The sequence below is a fragment of the Bos taurus genome, chromosome 11 (genome assembly GCF_002263795.3).
Source record: "Bos taurus isolate L1 Dominette 01449 registration number 42190680 breed Hereford chromosome 11, ARS-UCD2.0, whole genome shotgun sequence".
NCBI classification, from domain to species: Eukaryota; Metazoa; Chordata; class Mammalia; order Artiodactyla; family Bovidae; genus Bos; species Bos taurus.
Window position 1 is genome coordinate 85,125,118 of NC_037338.1, and position 23,765 is coordinate 85,148,882.

Sequence of the window (23,765 nt, forward strand, 5' to 3'; positions counted from 1 at the left end):
TCCTTTATTCTTATACAGAAAAACACCAAGACTTTTCTTTGCTTGGAAAGTGCCAAACCCTGTAATCTCTTGTTTCCCCTCATTTAAAAATATGTCTTACTACTTACTCAAATGGGAGAAAAAATAACTATGTTGCTGGTTTCCTCCAGTTAGTTGCTTTCCCCTAAAATAATCCATTCACGCAGAGGATCACATGAGCAGTATATAATTTACCGGAGGGTGCCGAGAGCCAGCAGAGGGTTTATGTTGGCCCAGCCAACAATATGTCAAATTCTCCCTTAGACAGCTCTGTGGTGCCCAGAATTTTCTATGGCGGAAGCTGAGTCGGGAGCCTGTTCATTCTTTCACCTTGCTCCCTGCCTCTTCAGCTCTGTCTCTTCTGTCTTTAGCTTTCATATGACTGTCCAGACTCTTCTCTCCTGGGTGACACAATGCAATTCTGCCTTGCTCTGTCTTCATCTTGAAACTCGCCCGTCTACCCACCACCTTACCTGCCAAAACAGAAGGTCCCTCCACTTGCTAGGACCTATGCTATTTAGAAATGAGAGGCTTTCAGTGACAAAGTTTATTATCTTCATTATCTTCTCTCCTGCTGGATATTTCAGAATGTCTTATGCATTGGTTCAACAATGTTCAAAATTATTACAATCGTGTTCCACCAAATAGAGATGTTAAACTGATATTATACTATGCTTTGAAGCATAATCCTTTGTTGAAAGATAAGTGAAGTCATAGTCCGTGACCAAGCTTTACAATGTAATGTTTGTGACACAGTGCCTTCTCTTTCTGGCCTATGTGCTACTCACATTTTTATACTAGTTTTTAAGCCAATCTCTACTCCTCCTGATGACAGCCTCCCAGCAAATTCAACTGCTTTTCCCCACGTGAAGAGAAATGAGGAATTGCATTTTAAAAGTAGAAATACAATGGGATTTCCTGTTTGTTTCCCACAGGCAGTGGCCTTTTGGGGACAGGAGGCATATGTCTCCTTTCCTGGTATTAAATCATAGGTTATATAATGAAACAAAATATTTGGGTTAAAAGAGAGTAACTGGTTCCCTGCTTTCCTTCTTAAATATATCGTCTTGCCCCATTCATGTCACAGAAAGCTCATATTATCATCTGTTCACTTTTCTCATTAATGTAAAAATATATGCTGAGTATCTGTGCTGTTCTAAACATTACATTTGGTATCAGAGATACCTGACCTCTGCCCCAAGGAATGCTCAATCTAGTCAGGAGTGAGAAAAGATGAGCAAATATTATTTATTAAAATTATGGGTAATAATAATTAAATGATGATGATGGTGATGGCTTACATTCATGTATCAGGTGCCATGCTGAACAACTGACCTTCTTTATCTCATTTAATCCTTACAACAATCCCATGAGATAGGCACTATTAATATTCCTACTGTATCAGTGTGCATGCTAAGTCACTTCAGAGGTGTCTGACTCTTTGCAACTCTATGGACTATACCCCACTAAGCTCCTCAGTTCATGGAATTCTCCAGGAAAGAATACTGGAGTGTGCTGTCATGGCCTCCCCCAGGGATCTTCCTGACCCAGGGATTGAACCTGTATCTCTTATGTCTCCTATATTAGCAGGTGGATTCTTTATCACTGAGACACCTAGGAAGTCCCAGTATATCAGTGAGGTAACTGGAATTAAAGGGCTTCTCTGGTGGCTCAGTGGTAAGGAATGCAGGAGAAACTGCAGGAGACGTGGGTTCCATCCCTGGGTCAGGAAGATCCCCTGGAGAAGGAAATGGCAACCCACTCCAGTGTTCTTGCCTGTGAAATCTCGACAGTGGAGCCTGGTGGGCTACAGTCCATGGAGTCGCAAAGAGTTGGACGTGACTCAACAACCAGACAACAAGAAAAACAACAACCAGAATTAAAGAGGACCCAGTAACTTGTCCTAAATTGGAGTTACTGAATCCAGGTCAGTCCAAGACTATGTCAAGGCTACTAACTTTTATACAGAAAACACAGAAGAACACAATCTAAAGGCATGAGGGGCTGGATCAGAACAGACAGAGTAATACCTGCCTTTGCCTAGGATAGTCAGAGAGGACTTCGCAGAGGAGGTGGAATTGTTTCTGGCTCTGAAGGCAGAGCATTTTGTGGCAGAGTTGTGCAGGCAGAGGGATCAGCATGGCCAAAGGCCATACTATGGAAATGGGGAAAAGCAGATTTCGTTTTGGTGAAGAGGAATAAGTGAGTGTGGCAAGAGTTTGGGATCATTACTAAGAGTTGTCTGGAGAACTGGCCTGAAGACTGTGTGGAATCAGGTCACAGAAGAGCCCTGGCATAGCATATTCAACTGTACTCAACGTTATCTATGAATGTGTGTTCAGCAGCACCTCCTTGCAGAGCTAAGATCCAGAGAAAGCAATGAACAAACTGACCTATGAACTATCCTGTCACTCTCCACTCATATTCATCACAAGTCTTCTCATTGCTAGCTCCAAAACGCATCTCAAATACATCCGCTTTCCCAACTTCATTGCGTTCCCCCTGGTCAAAGCCCCTCTCCCCTCTTATTAAGCCCATCATGACCACCTCCTGAGTGATGGCCAGCTCTCCACCTTGCCCCCCTCCCTAGAACAAGGTCCACCCACACCCCAACCTGGGAAAGCTTTCTTCAAACACCAGAGTGATCATGCCATTCCCTTGTCTCCAAACAGCACTTAAGGTAAGATCCAAAAGCGTTAACAGAATCCAAAGCTCTGTGTCAGGAAGGGCCTCTTTCTGTAGTCCCCTCTGCAAGCATGGTCCTCAAATCTCTGTCACTCTGTTTAATCCCATCCTCCTCCAGCCATTGATCTGCCAAACCCCTCCATCCTGACCCTTCCCCCACACTGCCCCCTCCATGCGGGGCTGCCCTCAGGTTCTTCCTTTGCAGGAGTCCTCTTCAGCCCCCTCGCATTCATCACCCCTTCGTGAGAGAGGCTCTCTTCTCTCTCATCTGGATTTGGGTCTCCTTCATAGCCTGCCTCCCCTTCATAACACTGACCAGGATTTGAGCTTAGAGATTCATCTGAGTAATTATTTGTACGCCCTCCTTTATCATGATTAGGATAGAAACCTGGTCGGGTCTATGTCCCTCTCTGTCCTCAGTCCTGCCTAGCACAGCTTGTGTGCCACAGAAAGTCACAGGACATACACTGAATGCATGATTTTATATAATTTTATTTATTTGATTCTTTCTTTTGGGCTGTGCTGGGTCTTCGTTGCTGCATGGGCTTTTTTCTACTTGTGGCTAGCGGGGGCTGCTCTCTAGTTGCGGTGCTCGGGCTTCTCATTGCAGTGGCTTCTCTTGCAGAGCACAGGCTCCAGGGCATGTGGCTTCAGTGGTTGCGGCACGTGGGCTCAGTATTTGCAGTTCCTGGGCTCCAGAGTGTGGACTCACTTGTAGCACACGGGCTTTGTTGCTCCACAGCATGTGGGATCTTCCTGGATCAGGGGATGGAACCCCTGTCTCCTGCATTGGCAGGCGGATTCTTTACCACTGAGCCACCAGGGCAGCCTTGAATGCATATTTGATGCACCAGAAGGACAAAAATTTGAGTACATTCCTGCTTTAATTCTTGTTTGAAAACTCCATCTTGAACCCTGAAACCATCTTGCTTCTCCCTATGAAGGAAATGAACAGTCATCCTCATCCCCAGAAATGGATTTGGCTTTTGAAAAAAGCTTAGAGTCATCAGGAAGCAGAACTGTCAAGAAAAGCACTGGCCAGACCAGAGGAGCCCCTTGGCACTGCCAGTCAGGCGCCCTGCGAAGGAAGGGAAAGGTTATCCTGTGGTCCTGGCAGCATGCTGATGGGGGTCTGTGCAGAAGAGGCGTCCTGCAGGCATTTCAGCAGTGTCTTCCCTGGAAAATCATTTCAAAGGCAAAGCCTCCATCTGTGTGTGTGTGTGGTTTTTTTCTGGCACATTTCACAAGCATCAGGCTCAGAATCTTGATTATTAAATTGCCTTTTGCATGAACCACAGTCCTGTAACTTGCAATCCCATACTGTATCAATATAGGGTGCTCTGCCCTGTCTGTCCCTCCACCCAAATCAATGTGTTATACAAAGTGTGCATTTACAAGAAATGTCTACAAGCCTGCATTTGGCAGTAAAGGGAAGAGTGATAAAGTGCAATTTGCTGTAATGTTTCTGCTGTTGTCTGTGCAGGGATCTGCTCATGGGAGACGCATCAGGAATTTTCTGACACGTTATTCCTGACGTTTTTGCCATCGGCAGCTGTCGGAATTGCCAACTGGAGGCTCACTGAAACCTTCCTCTCACAGAACCAGCTCTGTCACACTCAGACAGCTAAGGGCTCACCATCTCCGTGTGCTGCTTGATCACGGCAGCTGAGAAACAAAAGCCTCCTCTGTCAGAGGGCATGCCTGCAATGCAAAAACTCACTTCTCTCTTTGATTCTATCTGCTCTAGAAAGGCACCTCAAATTCCAAAAATCTGAGCACTGTAAACAAGGAAAAGCAATGCCCATTTTAGGATGGAAATAGACATATTCCTCCGCTTTTATAAGAGAGACCAGGAAAGAACTTTGGAATATACTGGATTTGCTCTTAGGAGCCCCTAGGTCCCCAAATATATTCTGCTATCAATGACTTGTATTGTTTGGGGCCAGCCACTTAATTCAGGGAGTGGTGAAAATTGCTGTTATTCCTCTCATTTGCAATATCCGATACAGCCCGTGCAATGATAGCCCACTCCTTTAAACTCTAAGTTACGTTCTATGGGAATCACAAGTTGCATCATTTGTTCGTCTCTGGAACACTTAATTTCCAAAACTGTGGGCTCAGCCTAACAACAACAACAACAAAAATAAAAACAGAAGAGAAATATAAATGAAAGCAACAGAGTAAATATGGAAATGAGTATCAATAGACTCATCCAACTCTCTGGCTGATAGAATTTCCACTCGCAGCCTCGGATGGCTCCCATATCACCCCGGTGCCCATTCCTGCCCTCTGCTCTCTTCCTGGCCGGCCCTCAGTGCTCATTCCGTGGACTCTGGTCTTCCCATTGCTGGTCTTTCCAAGTGGGACTGTGTGCTCTTTGTAACAGGTCTCGTGTGAGCTTTTTGCTTCTTTGCTCATCTTGTTTCTGCTTCTTCTTAGAATGCCCCCCTCCCTGCTACCCAGCCAGCATAGACCTCAAACCAAGTCACGTGGCTTCAGTTCCAAAGCTGTCCTTGTCCCATTCTCAGCCCTGTCCTCCATTCAGCTGGATTTTGGTCATTTACTGAGTCCTGGAGCACTCTGTTAACACCTGAAGACCAGTCCTCAAACTGAGCCTAGTGATTCCTGATGCTGTGATTCTGAATAAGTTACTTTACCTCTTTGAACCTCACTTCCTCTCTGTACAGTGAGAATAGCAATATGCACCTTAATGAATGCTGTAAAGTTTAAATGGAACAACCTAGATATAATGCCTGATATGTAAAGACATTTAATATACAATGGCTTCCTTTCCCCTCCATCTTATTTGGCATTCTCCATTCTTAAGACTATTTCTTTGTTTATTTACCTACTTATTTTTGCACCATAACTCTTTGAGTCTTTCTCCTTTTCCTCCACTTCTAAATCGTAAGCTCCTTGAGGATGGGAAAGATGCCCTACCCAACTTAATAACCCCACAATACTTTATAGCTAGAAAGAGATTAATAATGTTGTATAGATTAAATGGAAGAAATGGAATGAATGCTGCCATTTCCAGAGAGGGACACTGAGATTAAAAGGGGACAAAAATCTGAAGTTCTCAGCTGAACCAGCCTCCCCCAATGACAGCGATGGATTCCTAAGTTAAAGAAAAAAAGGCCCACACTTCTTTCACCCACATGAAACACAAATATTCCACCCCTTTTAATCAGAGCCTTAGCTCATGCATTATATACATTTCTTTCATTCTTAGCCTCCTTCTAAAGCAGTCACAATAGCCCATGATAAAGCACCATTCACATGGCCCACTCAGCCCTTCTCCTCACACGGTACAAATACATGAAACCAAAAATGCCCACCCCTGCGGGGTTTCACAGGGGGGCCTTCACTCTTCGATGGCAAGGCTTCTTCGCACACTCTCGTCCAGTCTTTGACCCTCATGCTGAGTCCTCCTCTGGCACATAACTCTGGGATCCTCCAACACATCCAGTGTCCCTCCTCTGTTCCTTCAATATCTTATCTATCTGCTTGAGAAGATGTACTCTACAAGAGTACGTTAGTTTAACGTCACCAGGGAAAGAGGAAGGAGGGAGGCAAATAACTGGATTTGAGAATGCTCTTCTGTGGCCTTGGTTTTGCGTCTGTTTGTTTACACATTTTAGGATGAACTACCCTTGTGATGACTTTAGGAAATTAAAAAAAGATCAATTTCTGATTAGGTAAGAGCTACCAGAGTTATAAAAACAGAGCAGAATCTGATGGCAAATGAAATAGAGATTGTCTATGCAGTTTGCCACTTAAGAGCTATTTGACCTTGGAGCAGTGACTTAATGTCTCTGAGTCACAGTTTTCTATATAATGGGTATTTTCAAGAGACTGTCCCTGGGTTGTTATGAGAATTTGAGATAATGAATACAAAGTAGCTGGTAGGGCACTTTGCATAAGACTTTGGGTAGTAGCGGCAGCTCCAATTGTTTTTAAATTGATTGCTTTTGAGCTGAATCTGCAAGAGATAAGATCAGCAGATACAAAAGGGGAGAAACCTTTTCAGTCTTTCTCGAAATTACCTGCCAAGACTTCTTTGTTGACTGTCCAAAAGATTCCCTGTGTACTGCAGAGGGCTGAAGTCTGCAAACACTCTCCCTGGGCTTCCATTCCAGCTGGTTTTCCTTTACTTTCTGCCAGTGGAGGGGGTTGGGGGTGGGGCAGGGGAGTGGAGGGGGTTCTGCTGATAGATTTGAAGGCAGAGGATAAGCAGCCAATTCTTTCTGAAATGAAATGAAATTAAAAAAGAGTTGCATAGCTCATTTCTTTTTACAGCTGAATCATATTCCATTGTCTGGATGTACCGTAGTTTATTTATCCACTTACTGACTGAAAGACATCTTTATTGCTTCCAAGTTTTGGCAATCATGAGAAAGCTGCTCTACACATTCATGTGAAAGCTTTGTGTGGATGTAGGTTGTCAAAGTCAAGTTTTGAACACCAAGGAGTGGGATTGTTGGATCTAAGATTAAAGTATACTTAGTTTTGTAAGATACAGACAAATTGTCTTCCAGAGTGATTGTACCATTTCACATTCTCAGCAACGGTGAGTGACTGTTCCTGTTTCTCAACCTCCTCACCAGTATTGGCATTATCCATGTCCCAGATTTGGGCCATTCTGATAGGTGTGCCGTGGTATTTTGTTGCTTTAATTTACACTTTCCTAATGCCATTGCCTTCTCCAATGATATAGGATCTTTAGCATCTTTTCATATGCTTATTTTCCAGCCACGTTATCTTCCACAGTGAGGTATCTGTTCATATCTTTCACCACTTTTTAGTTTTGTTTCATTTTTGTTTATTTCTTTAATGTTTTCCGGATTTATTAAGATATAATTCACATACAACACTGTGTAAGTTTAAAGTGTACTTGTTGATTTGATATACTTGTATTTTCAAAATGGTTACCACCAAAGTGTAATACCTCCATTATGTCACGTAATTACCATTTATTTTTGTGGTGAGAACATTTAAGATCTATTTTCCTAGCAACTTTCAAGTACATAATACAGTATTATTGACTATAATCATCAGGCTATACATTAAATCCCCAGTTTACATTACTACCAGTAGTACACAAGGGCTCCTTTTTCTCCACCTTCTTGCCAACACTAGCTATTTGTTGTCTTTTATTATTATTATTTTGGCTGTTCTGGGTCTTAGCTGCTGTGTGGGCTTTTCTCTAGTTGCAGAGAATGGGGCTACTCCCTAGTTGCAATGCATGGGCTTTCTCATTGCGGTGGTCTCCCCCATTGCAGAGCACGGGCTCTAGGGTGCATGGGCTTCAGTAGCTGCAGCACATGGGCTCAGTAGATGCGGCTCAGTGGCTCTAGAGCACCAACTCAATAGTTGCAGCTCATGGGCTTAGCTGCTCCACAGCATGTGGGATCTTCCTGGACCAGGGACTGAACCCCTGTCGCCCGAATTGGCAGGTGGAGTCTTTACCACTGAGCCACCAGAGAAGCCCTATTTGTTGTCTTTTTGACGATAGCCATTCTAACAGGTGTGAGGTGATAGTGCATCATGGTTTTCATTTGCATTTTCCTGATGGTTAGTGATGTTGAACATGGAGGGAGCTGGCAGGGACTCAGGCAGTTCCAGGGAATCTGAAGCTGATGGAGTCTGCGGGGGACTGACCATTGGTCTCTTCAGTGGCAAAACCTGCTGGGCTTGTTGCAGATTGAATCCTGATCACCCCCACTTCTTGGATGCTCCTGCAAGTGGGACCTTGGTGCGGTACCCCAAAAGCTGAGGAAGCTGCTCCTTTACCCTACTCTTCCTGTCCTGATGAGGGCAACTCTTTCTACTTGGGAAGTTTCTCCTTGGTTCTGAGAAGTTCCAGCTTGACGGATGGGAAGACGCAGGCAACATGAAACTTTCTTCCTTCTATTTTTGTGCTTTTTTTCTTAGATCTTTTGTTTCACTGTGCTGCTGCCGATTGCTAATTTGACCCCAGAACTCTCCCAGAGCTGTTTTTGTTCTTGGACAGCTGTCTAATTGTTGATCTTTCTGGGAGGCCGGAGGCTGGGGTCTCCTACGTTGCCATTTTGATGACATAACTTCTGCCCACTTTTTAGAAGTTTTTTTTTTTTTTTTTTTATTGTTTAGTTCTTAAAGTTTTTTCTATATCCCTCCCAAATTTTGTTTCTTTAGTTCTTCTACTACTTTGTAATGAATTCTCCATATTTAATTCCCTCTTTCAAAATAACTAGAAAATTTAAAAATAACTACTTTTTTATGACTAGATGATCATTAAAACCTTTACCACAGGCCTCACTTTTTGTAATTTTTAAACAAACAATTATTCCAAGGAACTCTGAAATACAGAGAAGGAGAGCTACAAAATACTTGCCAACAGTACAAGTCCTATCACTATGGAATTTGAAATCATAATTAAAAAGAAAGAAAGAAAGAAAAAAATCATAAGATGTTTTTTGGGGGTTGCATTATTTTCATGAGTAATTAAGTTCCAATGACCACTAATACCTTGGAATTCAGTCACTCATTCATTCATTTGAAATGGGATGGAAGCTGGTTTCCTCCTCCCCGGCTGGGGATGATAGTTCTATTTACATAAACATGTCATTTTCCCCTTGTTCAGTGACATTTAGAGATTGAACTAGGACCTTATGAAATGTACTAGCCAAATAGAATTTTCTGAGCACACAGGTCAGAGTTCTCAGTGCTGTGTTGTGTTCACTTATGTGTCATATGCAGATCATTTGCTCTAACACAGAAGAGTGCTAAGAAGCTCAGTCCCTCCTGCCCACCTCCACTGACGCCTACAGAGTTAATCTCACACACACGGGTCTGACTCGACCTTCTGTGCCATCACCTTTCATGTTTTTCTCCCTCTGCTCCAGGACAATTTTCAAACAGCCCCTCTTCATCTCCAACTTGGTTATAAAAAAAAAAAGTGAAGAGATTACATTCAGATATGAGTTTCTATCCAAACTAACATTTACTGAGATCTGCCTAGTGTTGGCAGTGCAAGAAAACCCTTTCAATGGAGAGATCTTAGCTAATTTCCAATCCATGTACATTTTTGTGGGTCCTTGAGTGCTTTCGGGCTTCCCTGGAGGCTCAGACAGTAAAGAATCTGCCTGAAATACAGGAGACACGGGTTCGATCCCCGAGTCAGGAAGATCCTTTGGAGAAGGGAATGGCCACTCACTCCAGTGTTGTTGCCTGGAGTATTCCATGGACAGAGGAGACTGGTGGACTACAGTCTATGAGGTCGCAAAGAGTCTGACACGACTAAGCAACTAACACATCCAACACGTGAGTGCTTTCAGGTAATGCATTTGCTTCTGTTGGCATTGAGAAGCTCAGATGAAACAGAAATGCCTTTTTGTTTGTTTTCGTAAGAGAGAGAGAATTGGCTTATGTCAGTCACCAAGCACTTTCAATTAAGTTGAGCTGCTTTCAGCAAAGACAGCCACTGCTTTACCTGGCATCTTTATTTTGTGTCACCAAACAATACCCTTAATTATACTTTTCCATTCAAAATGTAGTCGTTGGCTGGTGACTTTCAATTATATGTCTACAGTCTCCATGCTACATCTCTTATAAAGGCTACCAGTCCTTTTTAGCCTTAAAACCACCACCCTGCTTTCAGCTTCTATTCTACCCTGAGAATAAGACAGCAGCTGCCTGATGGCTGTCACACCCCACTCTGACTGCCCTTAAATCCTACCCGTAAAGCCTCTCAGTTGTGAGCATCTGAATGCTGACATGGATATGGATATGGACACAGCTCTTATCACTCCCTTATCATTGTCCTCAGTGTGAGGTCCCATGGCAGACTGGCTATTCACCATGTCCTTTCTGCTTCTCTGACTTCATCTTCTGCTACCCCCCTGTGCCCACCCAAACTGTTCAGAGAGCAAGTCCATTTTTCTTCCCCAGTTCCCATGTTTTCACCCTTCAAGACTGTTTCTGCTGCAAACCTATGACATCCCTCCTCCCCACAAAAGATACACTTGTTTCCTCATTGTGCTTCTAACACTCTGTATATTCACAAGGTATATTTCTCGTCACATTGTGTCATAAACTTTTGCTTGTATACCTCAACCACTATTAACCTGTGAGTGTCTTAAGAGCAGAAAACATATATCTGACTGGCTAATGCATCCCTAGAAACTAGCAAAGAACTAGGTGGCTGAGCTTGCAAAGCCTTCAACTTTTTGTACAGATTTTCTTGCATTAATTAAAAGGCCACATTCTAGACCCTTGCAAAAATATAAATATGTGAGAGGTACACTTTCTGCTACCAAGGAACATGGGATGTACACCAAAGGATAAACTACACTCTCAAGTACCTTCATGAGAAGACAGCACGGGAAAAGCCAAGGCAGAAAGTGAAGCAGCTCCAAAGGAGACAGAATCATTACTCAATGAGGTCAAGAGCATTTTTTCAGTACAGTAATGGACAGTTATTTTTTCCATAAAGACAACATGTCTTGGGTTCCTTGCATCCCACTTCAGGTGAAGTAGCAATGAACTTTTCTTTGAAAAATGATGGTGTATACAATCAATTCATCACAGGATTGATTGTACCAGCTGTAGACCCCAAACTGAAAATTGCTGTGGGCTGAAAGGTGCTAGAAAATGAAATTTCTCAGGAAATTCACTGGAGATTCTTCATGAAAATTAACACGTCCAGTTTTCTTCAGGTAGCATACATTAGGTATCTTATTATCCCTGCTCGGTAATTGCAGCCTTTGGGCTTTTTGAGCTAAAATTGCATAAAGGTAAAATGGAATCTTAGAATTGTATTACTGGGAGGAAATTAGAAAAGACTCTTTGGATGTTTCATTGGTGCATTTAAATGGAGAAAAGTCACTCAACTCAAATCACAAACTGTATGCCTTAGTTTTCTATTGCTGTCATAACAAATTAGTCAAATGTAGCAGCATAGGACAATCTTCATCTATTAGCTTGCAGTTCTGTGAAAACTGTCAGAAGCCAGAGTACAGGATGGTTTCTCTACTTAGGGTTTCACAAGGCCAAAGTCAAGGTGGTGTCCAGGCTGAGCTCCTTTTTGAAAGTTTTGGGGAAGGAACTGCTTCCAAGCTCATTTGGTTTGCTGACTACATGGGTTTATTGCAATTGTGGGACTGAGGTTCTCATTCTCTTGCTTCTAGAAGTCACTTGCCTTTCTCCTCATGCTTTCCACGTGGTCCATTTGCAACAATGATGGGTCATGTCCATCACAGGTTTGAATCGCTTCAGCTTCTTTGCAGTATCTCATTGATTCCAATATTAGAGTTCTCTGCTTTTAAGGCATTCTATGATTTGGTTAGATCTACCCAGATAATCCAGGATCATTTCTGTATTTTTAAATTCAAAAATCGTAATCCTATCTGGAAAGCCTCTTCTGCCATGGAATGCAACATAGTTACATGTTCTTAGACTAGACTGCAGACACTCTGGAAGTCATTATTCTATGTAAGACACTATGTATATGTGTGGTTTAAAAATGAAAGTGTTAGTCTCTCAGCCATGTCTGACTTTTGAAATCCCATGGACTGAAGCCTGCCAGACTCCTCTGTCCATGGAATTCTCCAGGTAGGAATACTGGGTTGGGTAGCTATCCCATCCTCCAGGGGATCTTTCTGACCTAAGGATTGAACCCAGGTCTCTTGTATTTCAGGTGAAATCTTTATCATCTGAGCCACCAGGGATAGTTTGTTCAGTCTCTAAGTTGTGTCCAGCTCTTTGCCACCACATGGACTGAAGTATGCCAGACTTCCCTGTCCTTCACTATCTCCCTGAATTTGCCCAAACCTATGTGCATTTAGTCAGTGATGCTATCCAACCATCTCATTCTTTGTCATCCCCTTCTCCTCCTGCCCTCAATCTTTCCTAGCTTCAGGGTCTTTTCCAATGAGTGGGCTCTGCATCAGGTGGCCAAAGTGTTGGAGTTTCAGCTTCAGCATCAGTCCTTCCAATGAATATTCAGGACTGATTTCCTTTAGGATTGACTGGCTTGATCTCCTTGCTGTCCAAGAAACTCTCAAGCATCTTTTCCAGCACCACAATTGAAAAGCATCAATTCTTTGACACTGTGCCATCTTTATAGTCCAAATCTTACATCTGTATATGACTACTGGGAAAACCATAGCTTGAACTATATGGACCTTTGTAGGCAAAGTAATCTCTCTGCTTTTTAATATGCTGTCAAGGTTTGTCAAACTTTTTCTTCCAATGAGCAAGCATCTTTAATTTCATGGCTACAGTCACTGTCCGCAGTGATTTTAGAGCACAAGAAAATACAGTCTGTCACTGTTTTCACTTTCCCCCTTCTACTATTATTTGCCGTAAAGTGATGGGACTAGATGTCATGACCTTAGTTTTTTGAATGTTGAGTTTTAAGCCAGCTTTTTCACTCTCCTCCTTTGCCCTCATTAAGAAGCTTTTTTACTTCCTCTTTGCTTTCTGCCATTAGAGTGGTACCATCTGCATATATGAGGTGGTTGATATTTCTCTCAGCAATCTTGATTCCAGCTTGTGATTAATCCAGTCTGGCATTTTGCATGATGTACTTTGCATATAAGTAAATAAGCAGGGTGACAATATACAGCCTTGATGTACTCCTTTCCCAATTTGGAATGAGTCCATGTTGTTCCATGTCTGGTTCTAGCTGTTGCTTCTTGACCTGCATACAGATTTCTTAGGAGGCAGGTAAGGTGGTCTGGTATTCCCATCTCTTTAAGAATTTTCCACAGTTTTTTGTGAGCCATGGAGTCAAAGGATTTAGCTTTGTCAGTAAAGCAGAGATAGATGGTTTTTTGGAATTCCTTTGCTTTTTCTATGATCCAGCAGGTGTTGGCAATTTGATCTCTGGTTCCTCTGCCTTTTCTAAATCCAGCTTGTACATTTGGAAATTCTTTGTTCACATACTGTCAAAGCCTAGATTGAAGGATTTTGAGCATCACCTTGCTAGTGTGTGAAATGAGCATAACATTATGGTAGTTTGAACATTCTTTGGCATTGCCTTTCTTTGGGATTGGAATGAAAACTGACCTTTTCTAGACCTGTGGCCACTGCTGAGTTTTTCATATTCATTGGCATATTGAGTGCAGCACTTTAACAGCATCACTCAGTCGTGTCACTCAGTCATGTCCGACTCTTTGTGATCCCATGGACTGTAGCCCACCAGGCTCCTCTGTCCATGGGATTCTCCAGGCAAGAATACTAGAGTGGATTGCCATTCCCTTCTCCAAAGGATCTTCCTAACTCAGGGATCAAACCCAGGTCTCCTGCATTTCAGGCAGATTCTTTACCATTTGAGCTACAGGGAAGACCCTAGAATTTGAAGTAGCTCAGCTGGAATTAGTTTATCATGGCATAAATGTGTGACAATTAGCCAGTCAGTCAATTTGCTTTTCTTTTTTTGTTTCTGTATGGACATGAATCAGATAGGTGTTAAGCTAGTAACTACCTGAACATTCCCCAAGCATATAAAACCAGTTAAGCTACATAAGCAAAATTTAATCTAGCTTATTTCATGAACATAAGCACAACTTTACTTAGGTTATGTCTTGCAAATGCCTCTAATAGTCATAAATGAAGCCTATCTTCCTAAAATTATATAAAATAAATTTTTTCAGACAATCCTCTGCCATCTGGGAATCCCCATAGTCATAACTGATCATGGTGAAAGTTAACTTCCTCATTCTTGCCTTATACACCCTCCTAAAACCATGTCGCTGAGTTCTGTGCTACTCTTGGTTTCTCATTTAGTAGAATATTTTTATCAAGTCCACCTCTCTGAATTTTATTTTGATAAAAGTCTGTGAATGGATGTAATAGATCTGAGCACATAAAAGAAGTTTGAGAAGTGCAGTTCTTAAAGATATTGATGAGTTTGTTCAAATACCTCCACAGCTAGTCAATAAACCTAGTTGAACACATGTTCTGACATCCAGACAGACATAACGATTGCCCCTGTACTCACCAATCCTGCTCTTTCCCAAGGAATATTTTTGTAGTTTCCAGGTCAAAGGATGAGATTTCTGTTTTCTCATGCCAAAAAAGAAGGCAAAGGAAGCAACATCACAAGACAGAGATATTATTGTCTCTGTGTCCTAGACCCTCAATACTTCCTGCATCTCTGGATGATTCAGTCACTTCCAATATCTATAAATAAAAATCGTGCCTGGGAACATTGCAGGCCATTGATTTTCACCTTGTCTTTTTGTGGTGGCTATAAATTGCCCCCAATGAACCCAACTGCTTGAACAATAAGCAACTTCATTACAAAATCACTTTAATGGTGGTAGGTAAAGAGTATCTCAGAGCACAAGACATGGTGTATAATAAAATGAAACCTGAGTAAGTCAAGTTCAAAGAGAACACATCAAACATCCAAATCAAACATCCAAACTCAGTTAGATTGGGACTTTTCCTCCTTCAACTCATAAGATTATCTGATCGCAAGTCGCTTACTAATTTATTTTTTACTGTTTTAAATAATTTGCAAATATTTATTATGAGATTTTTTTCTTTATCCTTGATGATATACATTATTTAGCACTCTAATTTTTAAATTCATTGCTGATATCCTGGTGAGCACACACTCTGTGTGTTCTCAGTCGTGTCTGACTCTTATTGCAACCCGATAGACTGTAGCCCGCCAGGCTTCTCTGTCCATGGTTTCCCAGGCAAGAATACTGGAGTGGGTTGCCATTTCCTTCTTCAGGCGATCTTCCTGACCCAAGGATGGAACCCGCGGCTCCTGCAACTCCTTCAATTCCTGCATTGCAGGCAGATTCTTTATCACTGAGCCACTGGGGAAGCCTACACACACTACAGAGCAAGTAAAAATTGATGTGATAAATCATTGCCACTGATAACGCTGGAGATCCCTTTGGAAATCAAGCTTTTCACAAAACAATTAAAAAATGCCTTTTCCAAGCTTGGCACCATGTAACAATAACCAAGTGTGATGAACTCTATTACATCTTAACAATAATTGACTTTATTATATTTTCCTTGGATTACTAAAAATGCAAGATTTTCAAGTCCTACAACTTGTTAAAAAGCCTCTCTTATTTGCCTGTGCTTTCTCTCCCTGAACCAAGAACAGAGTTGCCACCCACATGGATGGTAGGGACTAGCGCACCCTTTTTTAGAGGCTGGGTAGGAGGAAGCATGGAAGGAAAGTGGGCCAGCCCCTCTCTGCTTTCACATATGAAACCAACTTTCTAGAGCTACTTATTTAAAACAAATGGGGAAAAATTGAAGGCTTACCCCACATAGTTCAGAAAAATAGCATAAAATTATACACACAGAGATTTGTTTTGTTTTACCAAAACAACACAGAGTCATCACAAACCTCACATTTCTATTCTCCCCATTTTGACTGGCTGAGGAATTTGGTGAATCATACTACATGGAAAACAAGCCCACTCCATTCACACAAACATACTGTTTTCCTTTCTATTTTATCACTTGTATGAACCACAGACTTAGAAGACTTGGTTGATTGTTCAATTATCTTTGATTCATTCTAATTTTTTAAACTGATTCCTTGATAGATTATTCTTTGTGGGATTTTTGAAAAAGTGGGTCAGAAGGATGGATTAAACCTATCTCTAACTATATATTTAGTGTTAAGCTCTGGGAGATCTCAATTCATTACAAGAGTTGGCAACCTAAGCAGAGTTTCTGTTCTACGTATCAATGTTAACTGAGATATTCATTTTGTAACATTCATAAGAAGCACCAGAACTTGCTATTGTGGGTACTGTTTTTGTTGTTCAGATGTTAAGTCATGTCCAACTCCTTGTGACCCCATGGACTGCAGCATACCCGGCTTCCCTGCCCTTCACAATATCCCTGAGTTTGCTCAAACTCATGTCCATTGAGTCAGTGATGCCATTCAAACATCTCATCTTCTGCTTCCCCCTTCTCCTCCTACCTTCAATCTTTCCCGGCATCAGGGTCTTTTCCAATGAGTCAGCTCTTTTCATCAAGTGGCCAAAGTACTGGAGCTTCAGCTTCAGCATCAGTCCTTCCAATTCAGGGTTGATTTCCTTTAGGATAGACTAGTTTGATTTTCTTGCTGTCCAAGGGACTCTCAAGAATCTTCTCCAGCACCACAATTCAAAAGCATCAATTCTTCAATACTCAGCCTTCTTTATTGAAGGTATATTGAGAACTATTCACCCACAATGATATATAAGGCACTTTCATGTATGAATCACCAGCATACCGGATGCAAAGTATGTATCGCTGCACCAGTTTTACTGATGAGAAAAACCCAGAGGTTTTAAGTAACTTGGTTTCTGCCAGACAAGATTCAAACTAAGCTTTGTTTGATATGTAGCTAAGGCAATGGCAACCCACTCCAGTACTCTTGCCTGGAAAATCCCATGGATGGAGGAGCCTGGTGGGCTGCAGTCCATGGAGTCGAGAAGAGTCAGACACGACTGAGAGACTTCACTTTCACTTTTCACTTTCATGCATTGGAGAAAGAAATGGCAACCCACTCCAGTGTTCTTGCCTGGAGAATCCCAGGGACAGGGAAGCCTGGTGGGCTGCTGTCTATGGGGTCGCACAGTGTCAGACACGACTGAAGTGACTTAGCAGCAGCAGCAGCAGTGTTCTCAAGCACTGTGCCGCAGGACCTTCCAAAAGGGGTTTTCTCTTGGTTCCCCTCTGCCCGTTCACTGGCTCTCATCCCTCCCATGTGTCTGAGAAGGAGAAGGACCCCCTTTCCTTTCCTTTCAGCTTCTCCAGGTTCATACTTCTCTGCCCTTTTCACTCCTGTTCTTGCCTCTGCCACTTGCTCATTTTCCTGTGCTTGTAGCTCACAGTCATGAGAAGACCTTCAGGAATGAGTTAGATTTCTTTCTGCTAAAAAGAAGATACTCCTTAAATGACCTTTCCTCATTATTCTAAATACATTAATGTCCTAATGACTATGGTTGTGTAACAAATTGTCCCAAAGTGCAATGGTCTCAAAAAAAAAAAAAAAAAACTTTTGTGATGTTCCCGGATTCTGTGGGTCAGGAGTTCAGACAGGAGTTGGGAGGACATATCTGTTCTAAACAATTTGGGGCTTTAACTAGAAAGATGTGAATGGCTGGCCCTTGGGAGAGGGGAAAAGTGTGTGACTGTGTGACTGGGGGATGGGAAACACCTGAGATATCTCCATCCAGTCTGCTGGTTGAGACTGGAGGTTGGCTGGAACTTCAGCATGGGTCTCAGCTGGAACTCTCCTTGTGGTCTCCCTGCATTTTCTCTCCATACGGACAAGCTTGGACTTCATTTTGCATAACGGCTGGGTTCCAAGAGCAAATATCTCAGAAGAGCCCTGTGGAGGCTGAATGGCATTCTGTGATCCCGCTGCAGAAGTCACTGGGTGTCCTTCCTCTGGGATTAGAAACCTGTCTTGATTCAACAGTAGGAAACAGACCCCCACCCCTCAAAGGGAAAGAGCATCATCATTCCCCTGTAAGGAGGGCATGCAGAATGGGAAATCTGATGATGACCATCTTTGAAGAATATAATGTGTCACTTTTTTTTTTTTTTTTTTTTGACCGTGCCAAGTTGCATGTGGGATCTCAGTTCCCTGACCAGGGTTGGAACCTGCACCACTTGTCTTGGAAGCTCAGAGTCTTAACCATTGGACCACCAGGGACGTAGAGCCACATCTTTTTTTTTTTTTTTTGCTTTGCAAAGGTAACTTAGTCACATGTGTGGCCTCCCTAAAAAGTCATTCCTTTACCACATGTAATCTTTCATTTCTACCATTCTCTTTTAATGAAATTTAATTGACAGCATAGTTTGAACTCTTATTTCAAAGGTGAAATGGACGCCCCCGACGTTTCTGTCTCTGTTCTCACTCTTCCTGATATGCGGCCTGACATGGGTGCCATGTGCTCAGTTGTTCCTCCTCTAGATCTCCCCTATCCTCTAGATCTCCCCTCCCCTCCTGTCCATCGTACTTGGTAGCCCAGGAAGCTGGAGTCTGCGGACTGCAGCCTGGACTTCCTGTTCGATTTGGCCAAAGCAGGGAACCAATAGGTGACCAAAGAGCAAAAAGAAAGAGAGCTGGGTGCCCTTGCCTTCAGCTTCCTTGCTGCTGCATGTTTCTACCATGGTCAGAACACCTTTCACACAGCTCTTTCCTACAGCTAAATATTAATAATAGACAAAGCATTCCTTCCTGGGTAGCTCAAACCATAAAGAATCTGCCTGCAAGGCGGGAGACATGGGTTCAGTCCCTGATTTGGGAAGATCCCCTGAAGAAGGGCATGGCAACCCACTACAGTATTCTTGCCTGGAGAATTCCATGGTCAGAGGGGCCTTGTGGGCTACAGTCCATGGACACGACCGAGTGACAAACACACACACAGACATTCCTCTTTAAGCTTACAAGAAAAGCCTTAATTGGCTTCCCAGGTGGCTAGTGGTAAAGAATTCATCTGCAATGCAGGAGATGTGGGTTGGACCCCTGGGTCTGGAAGATCCCCTAGAGGAGGAAATGGCAACCCACTTCAGTATTCTTGCCTGGAGAATCCCATGGACAGACGACCCTGGTGGGCTACAATCCATGGGGTTACAGGGATCAGACACAACTTAGCGACTACACCACCACCACCAAAGCCTTAATTACAAGGATGTGGGCTATAGCTTGTGTCTACCTTTTTCAAGTCTACAAATACCACTTCCTTTAGCTCAGCTCTTACTGAGATATTTGCATTTCTTCCTTAAACACTGTGCTCTCTGTCATTGCCTTGCCTTGGGAAATGCTTAGACTCTGGTCACAGAGTCAGAGCATATGGACTCAAAATCATCCTTAAGAATAGGCTGATAGTTAGTCGCTTTGGTTTGGTTTAATCACTCAGTCATGTCTGACTCTTTGCAACCCCATGGACTGTAGCCCGCCAGGCTCCTCTATCCATGGGATTCTCCAGGCAAGAATACTGGAGTGGGTTGGTGTTTCCTTCTCCAGGGAGTCTTCCCAACGGGAAGCCCTGATAGTAACTAGGCATGTGACAATTGCAAACTAAATTAATTAAAAACAAGATTTCATTCCTCATTTTCACTAGCCACATTTCAAGTGCTTAATAGCCACAGGTAACTAGTGGTGACTATCATAGGTAGACAGTATGGAAGACATCCATCTTCACAGTAAGTTCTATTGAGCCGTGCTATCTAGAATCCATTTAGAAAAGTGATGAAATTGTGGGTGGGAGCCTCTTATATGAATCAGATATAAATGGAGCCCTTATGGTTGAGCAGAGAGTGGGGAGGATTTGGAGATGCTTACACATGTCACCTCTTAGATACCCTTCGGAATATTTAGAGCTCCTCAGAGAACAATGGAGAAAACGGAGAGAGACCCACCCAGCCCTTGTAGCTCAGAACTCAGCCACGCCCCCAAGCATGCAGATCAGATGTAATCAGAAAAAAATGACTCATATCAAAGGAAGATGCTGCTCATGTTTTACCTAGCTTATCTCTGACACATCTGCTTGTATTCACTCCAAACATAACAGTATAGAAACATTATGTCGAAGCATTTGCCTCAAACAAAAATCACCTTTTAACTTGATCTCATTCACATTTAATTTGCAACTTCCACTGTAAGCCTTTAGTTACAGGACAACACAAATGTTCTCAGAAGTCCAGCGGAACTCTTGTTTTCCCTTTGTTCTTTTTTATCCTGGTTGTAAATCAATTGATATTTATTTTCAAAGACTTCTGTCCCTTTCAGGTGACTGCAGGGGGTAAAGGAACACATTTTCCAGAGTCTTCTCAGGCTTAGCCCCAGCCCCAACAGCAACCACATTTCCTGTTGGTAAAATTCACATCCCCAACAGAAAAGTCATACCTAGTTCCTCCGAGGATAAATTGCTAAAATAGTCCCTACTCCTTAAAGTGATGAGGTTAAAAAGTTCCGTCACATATTAATTCTTCTGTTTCAGGAGAGACTGAGTGTCAGGTCTCTGGCAGCTTGGGAAGAAAGTAAGCACATATTACCAAGAAAAGTTCTGACCTTGTTGGTTATGACTGCTTGGAGAAGATATATAAAGTAACAGTTAAATTATAAGCACACTGAATAGTAGTTACTTTTGACTACCACTCTCACCTCCTTATCCTTTTTCTTCATCCGCCTTGCTTCACTCCTTTGGGTTCCGATCCTTAATCATGGTACAGTTGCTTTGCCTTGCTGTGTGGATTTGCAGCTACAGCTGTTGTCCTCAATAAGGCTCTAGGCGTTCCAGACTGACCTTTCAGAATGAGAGCTCCAGCTCTGCTCTCCTCAGTGACAGTCTGGGCTAGCCTAGCTTCCAACCCCAGACATCCTAGGGAAGCTGAAGATGGAAGGTTATAGAAAATAGGGACACATAAGCATGATGACTGCCATATAAAAATCTCTAAAAACTCACTCTGCTTCTCAACGTGCCCCAGTATTCCTTAAGCCATATTTTGTCAAGAATTTTACATATATTAACTTCACATCTTGCAAGATCGATATCTTGAATTACACAGATACATAAACTGGATCTCAGCAAAGTCCATGGACTTGTCCTAAGGTTACACAGCTAACAAGGGGTAAAGTCAGAATAACAACACACATTTGATTACAACCCCCTTATTTTCCCCAATATATCATGATCACCTTCATAAAGCAAGACACGTGTCTCAAGCTGAGTCCATGGATCAATCTTCATATCGTGCATGTGCTCAGCCGTCTTGGTAAACTTCTGACTGAACGAAGGAGGTGATTTCCAGAACTAGGTCATCATCTTTTTGAAAAATGCCTGTGTTGCTTCCTGAGTCCCTTTAAAGATTGCCTTTGATTTGAGATGATCTCCAGGTTTTGACTTTCAGGAAACTGGCTTATGATGAGGATTACAGCACCTCAGGGTAGGTGGTTGCAATGGGTGTCAACCAGCGCTGGAACAGGGACAGCTTGTGCTCTGGGAGTGCACTCCTCCCTCTTCACTCTTACTCTTTGAAACCAAAGACACCTGGAGCCTGAGCATGTTTGCTTTGGCAACTGGATCCTCTTGTCAGGATGAGCTAAATAATGCTCTTACCTTGGGGCTGGAAGAGACCTTGAAAGTCATCTGATTCAACCTCCTTCCTTCACAGAGGGGGAGAGAGTAATTCAAAGGCTTTCCAAGGTCACCGCCACATTAGCAGCAGAGCTAGATCTGTGAGCCCCATCTGTGACTCTTAAGAGGAGGGTGTTCACTACCACTTCAGCCCACCTCCACACAAAGCATGAAAGGGCACTTCTAAAGAGTGAAGTCTTTTCTTACAGCAACTGTGTGTCATACAAAAGAACATGGGCTTTTGAGTCAAACAGAAGCAACTGGAATCCAACACACTTGGAATCCTGAAGATGTTGCCTCTAGATGCGTGATTTGAAAGTTTGATCTCTTCATCGGTAACACCATGAAGTTAATGGAAGGATGGAGTGACACAGTGTATTTTATTGTGATGCTCAGTAAATTATAGCCCAACACATCCCCCTGCTGTCATTCCTAACAGGCTGTGAGCAACAGAGCCAGCCAGGTCCAGACTGATCTAAAGACACTAATTCCAGATCAGACAATGTATTTCTGAATTTCCTCTGAGAGTCAACATTAAACCATAAAATACATAACTCGTGCTGCTAATGTTTTCAAGTGGCAATGATAGAAATTAAACAACTAACTTTTTAGTCATTTTTGAGTATCTACTTTGTGCCTTGGTAGTTTACTATGCATTTTTCCCCAAAACAATCTTGAGAGCAGAAGAAACCTAGGTTCAGATGATTAAATAAATGGTATAAGGATACACATTTCCTCTGTTCCATTTGTGAAACATACACCCACCAACACTGATTCTTGTTAACATGGCTTCAGCCCAGGCACATTTAGAGATTCTGCTAGACCCAGACAGACTTCAAGTTGAATTTTAATACACAGTGAGAATAAGAGGAGGGGTGGGAGGAAAGAAATGTAACTACTTTTCAGAAAGTTGAAAAAAGAGTAGAAACTGCCTATGAATCACTATCAAGATTTTGTTTCCCCTGTTTTGTAAGAAACTCGATTTGGCAGAAAAGAAAAGGCAAAGAAGTATTTAGCTGTCTCCCTCCACGCAACCAAGTCTGAGGAATTGCTTCTAGAACTGCAAATTTGGCTTAAGAACCTGTAGGCTGACACAAAAGCTATTTAGACTACAGGAGAGAGTTCTGTTACCTATTGTGCTGGTGTGAAAGTAAAATGAAGATACTTGGGATTTATGTATATATTGACTCTTCAACATTCTAAGCAAGCAAAAGGCATTGAAAGACTCGAGAAGAGCTCTGGTTTTGTTCCCTGCTAAAAGTTGAGATTCCAGAGTCCCCCTGGGAACCTGAGTGCGGTCATGCATGGCATTTGCACAAAGACTTTTAAGGGTCTCAAACATGATAGTGCTAGTTTATAATAGTTAAAGCTGAGTTCAACCTTATCTCTACCCATTAGCCCATGGAATGATCTGGTATAACTCGCTTCTCAGAGCCTAAGTTTTCCCATCTGTTAGATGAGGGCTATAAGGTTCTCCCAGTGATATTATTGTTGGAATTGGAAAGTGATATCCATAAGGTCCCTCACAGAAACAGAGTATGCAGTTGTTGTTGTTATTATATTACCATTTTTTAATCTTCCTTTTGTCTGAAATGCCCTTACCACTAGATACCCTTTTAGGATGTTTTCCAAGATACCATCTGTTATGGACAAAATCCATATGTTAAAGCTCTTATCCTCCATGTGACTATATTTGGAAACAAGTTTTTTAATGTAGGTTATTAAGGTTCAATGAGGTTGTAAGGGTGGGGCCCTGATCCAATAGGATTAGTGTCCTTATAAAAAGAAATCCTTGAGACTGCTCACTCTTTTTACCACCTGAAAATACTGTAGAAATGTGGCCACTTGCAAGCTAGGCAGACAGTCCTCATCAGGAATCAAATCAACTGTGATCTTGGATTTCCAGCCTCCAAAACTGTTAAGAAAAAATGTCTGGTATAGAAGTCACGCAATCTA

General features: G+C 42.4%; 1 long non-coding RNA gene across 1 annotated transcript; it reads right to left on the minus strand.

The window, feature by feature from the left end:
* Positions 1-3,179: 3,179 nt before the first annotated feature.
* On the minus strand, positions 3,180-21,724 carry LOC104973452 (uncharacterized). The gene is made up of 4 exons (XR_809928.4): positions 21,371-21,724; positions 20,837-21,062; positions 6,750-6,950; positions 3,180-3,639 (listed from the first exon to the last, which is right to left on the minus strand). It is a non-coding gene; the product is annotated as an uncharacterized lncRNA (long non-coding RNA).
* Between the last annotated feature and the right edge of the window lie 2,041 nt (positions 21,725-23,765).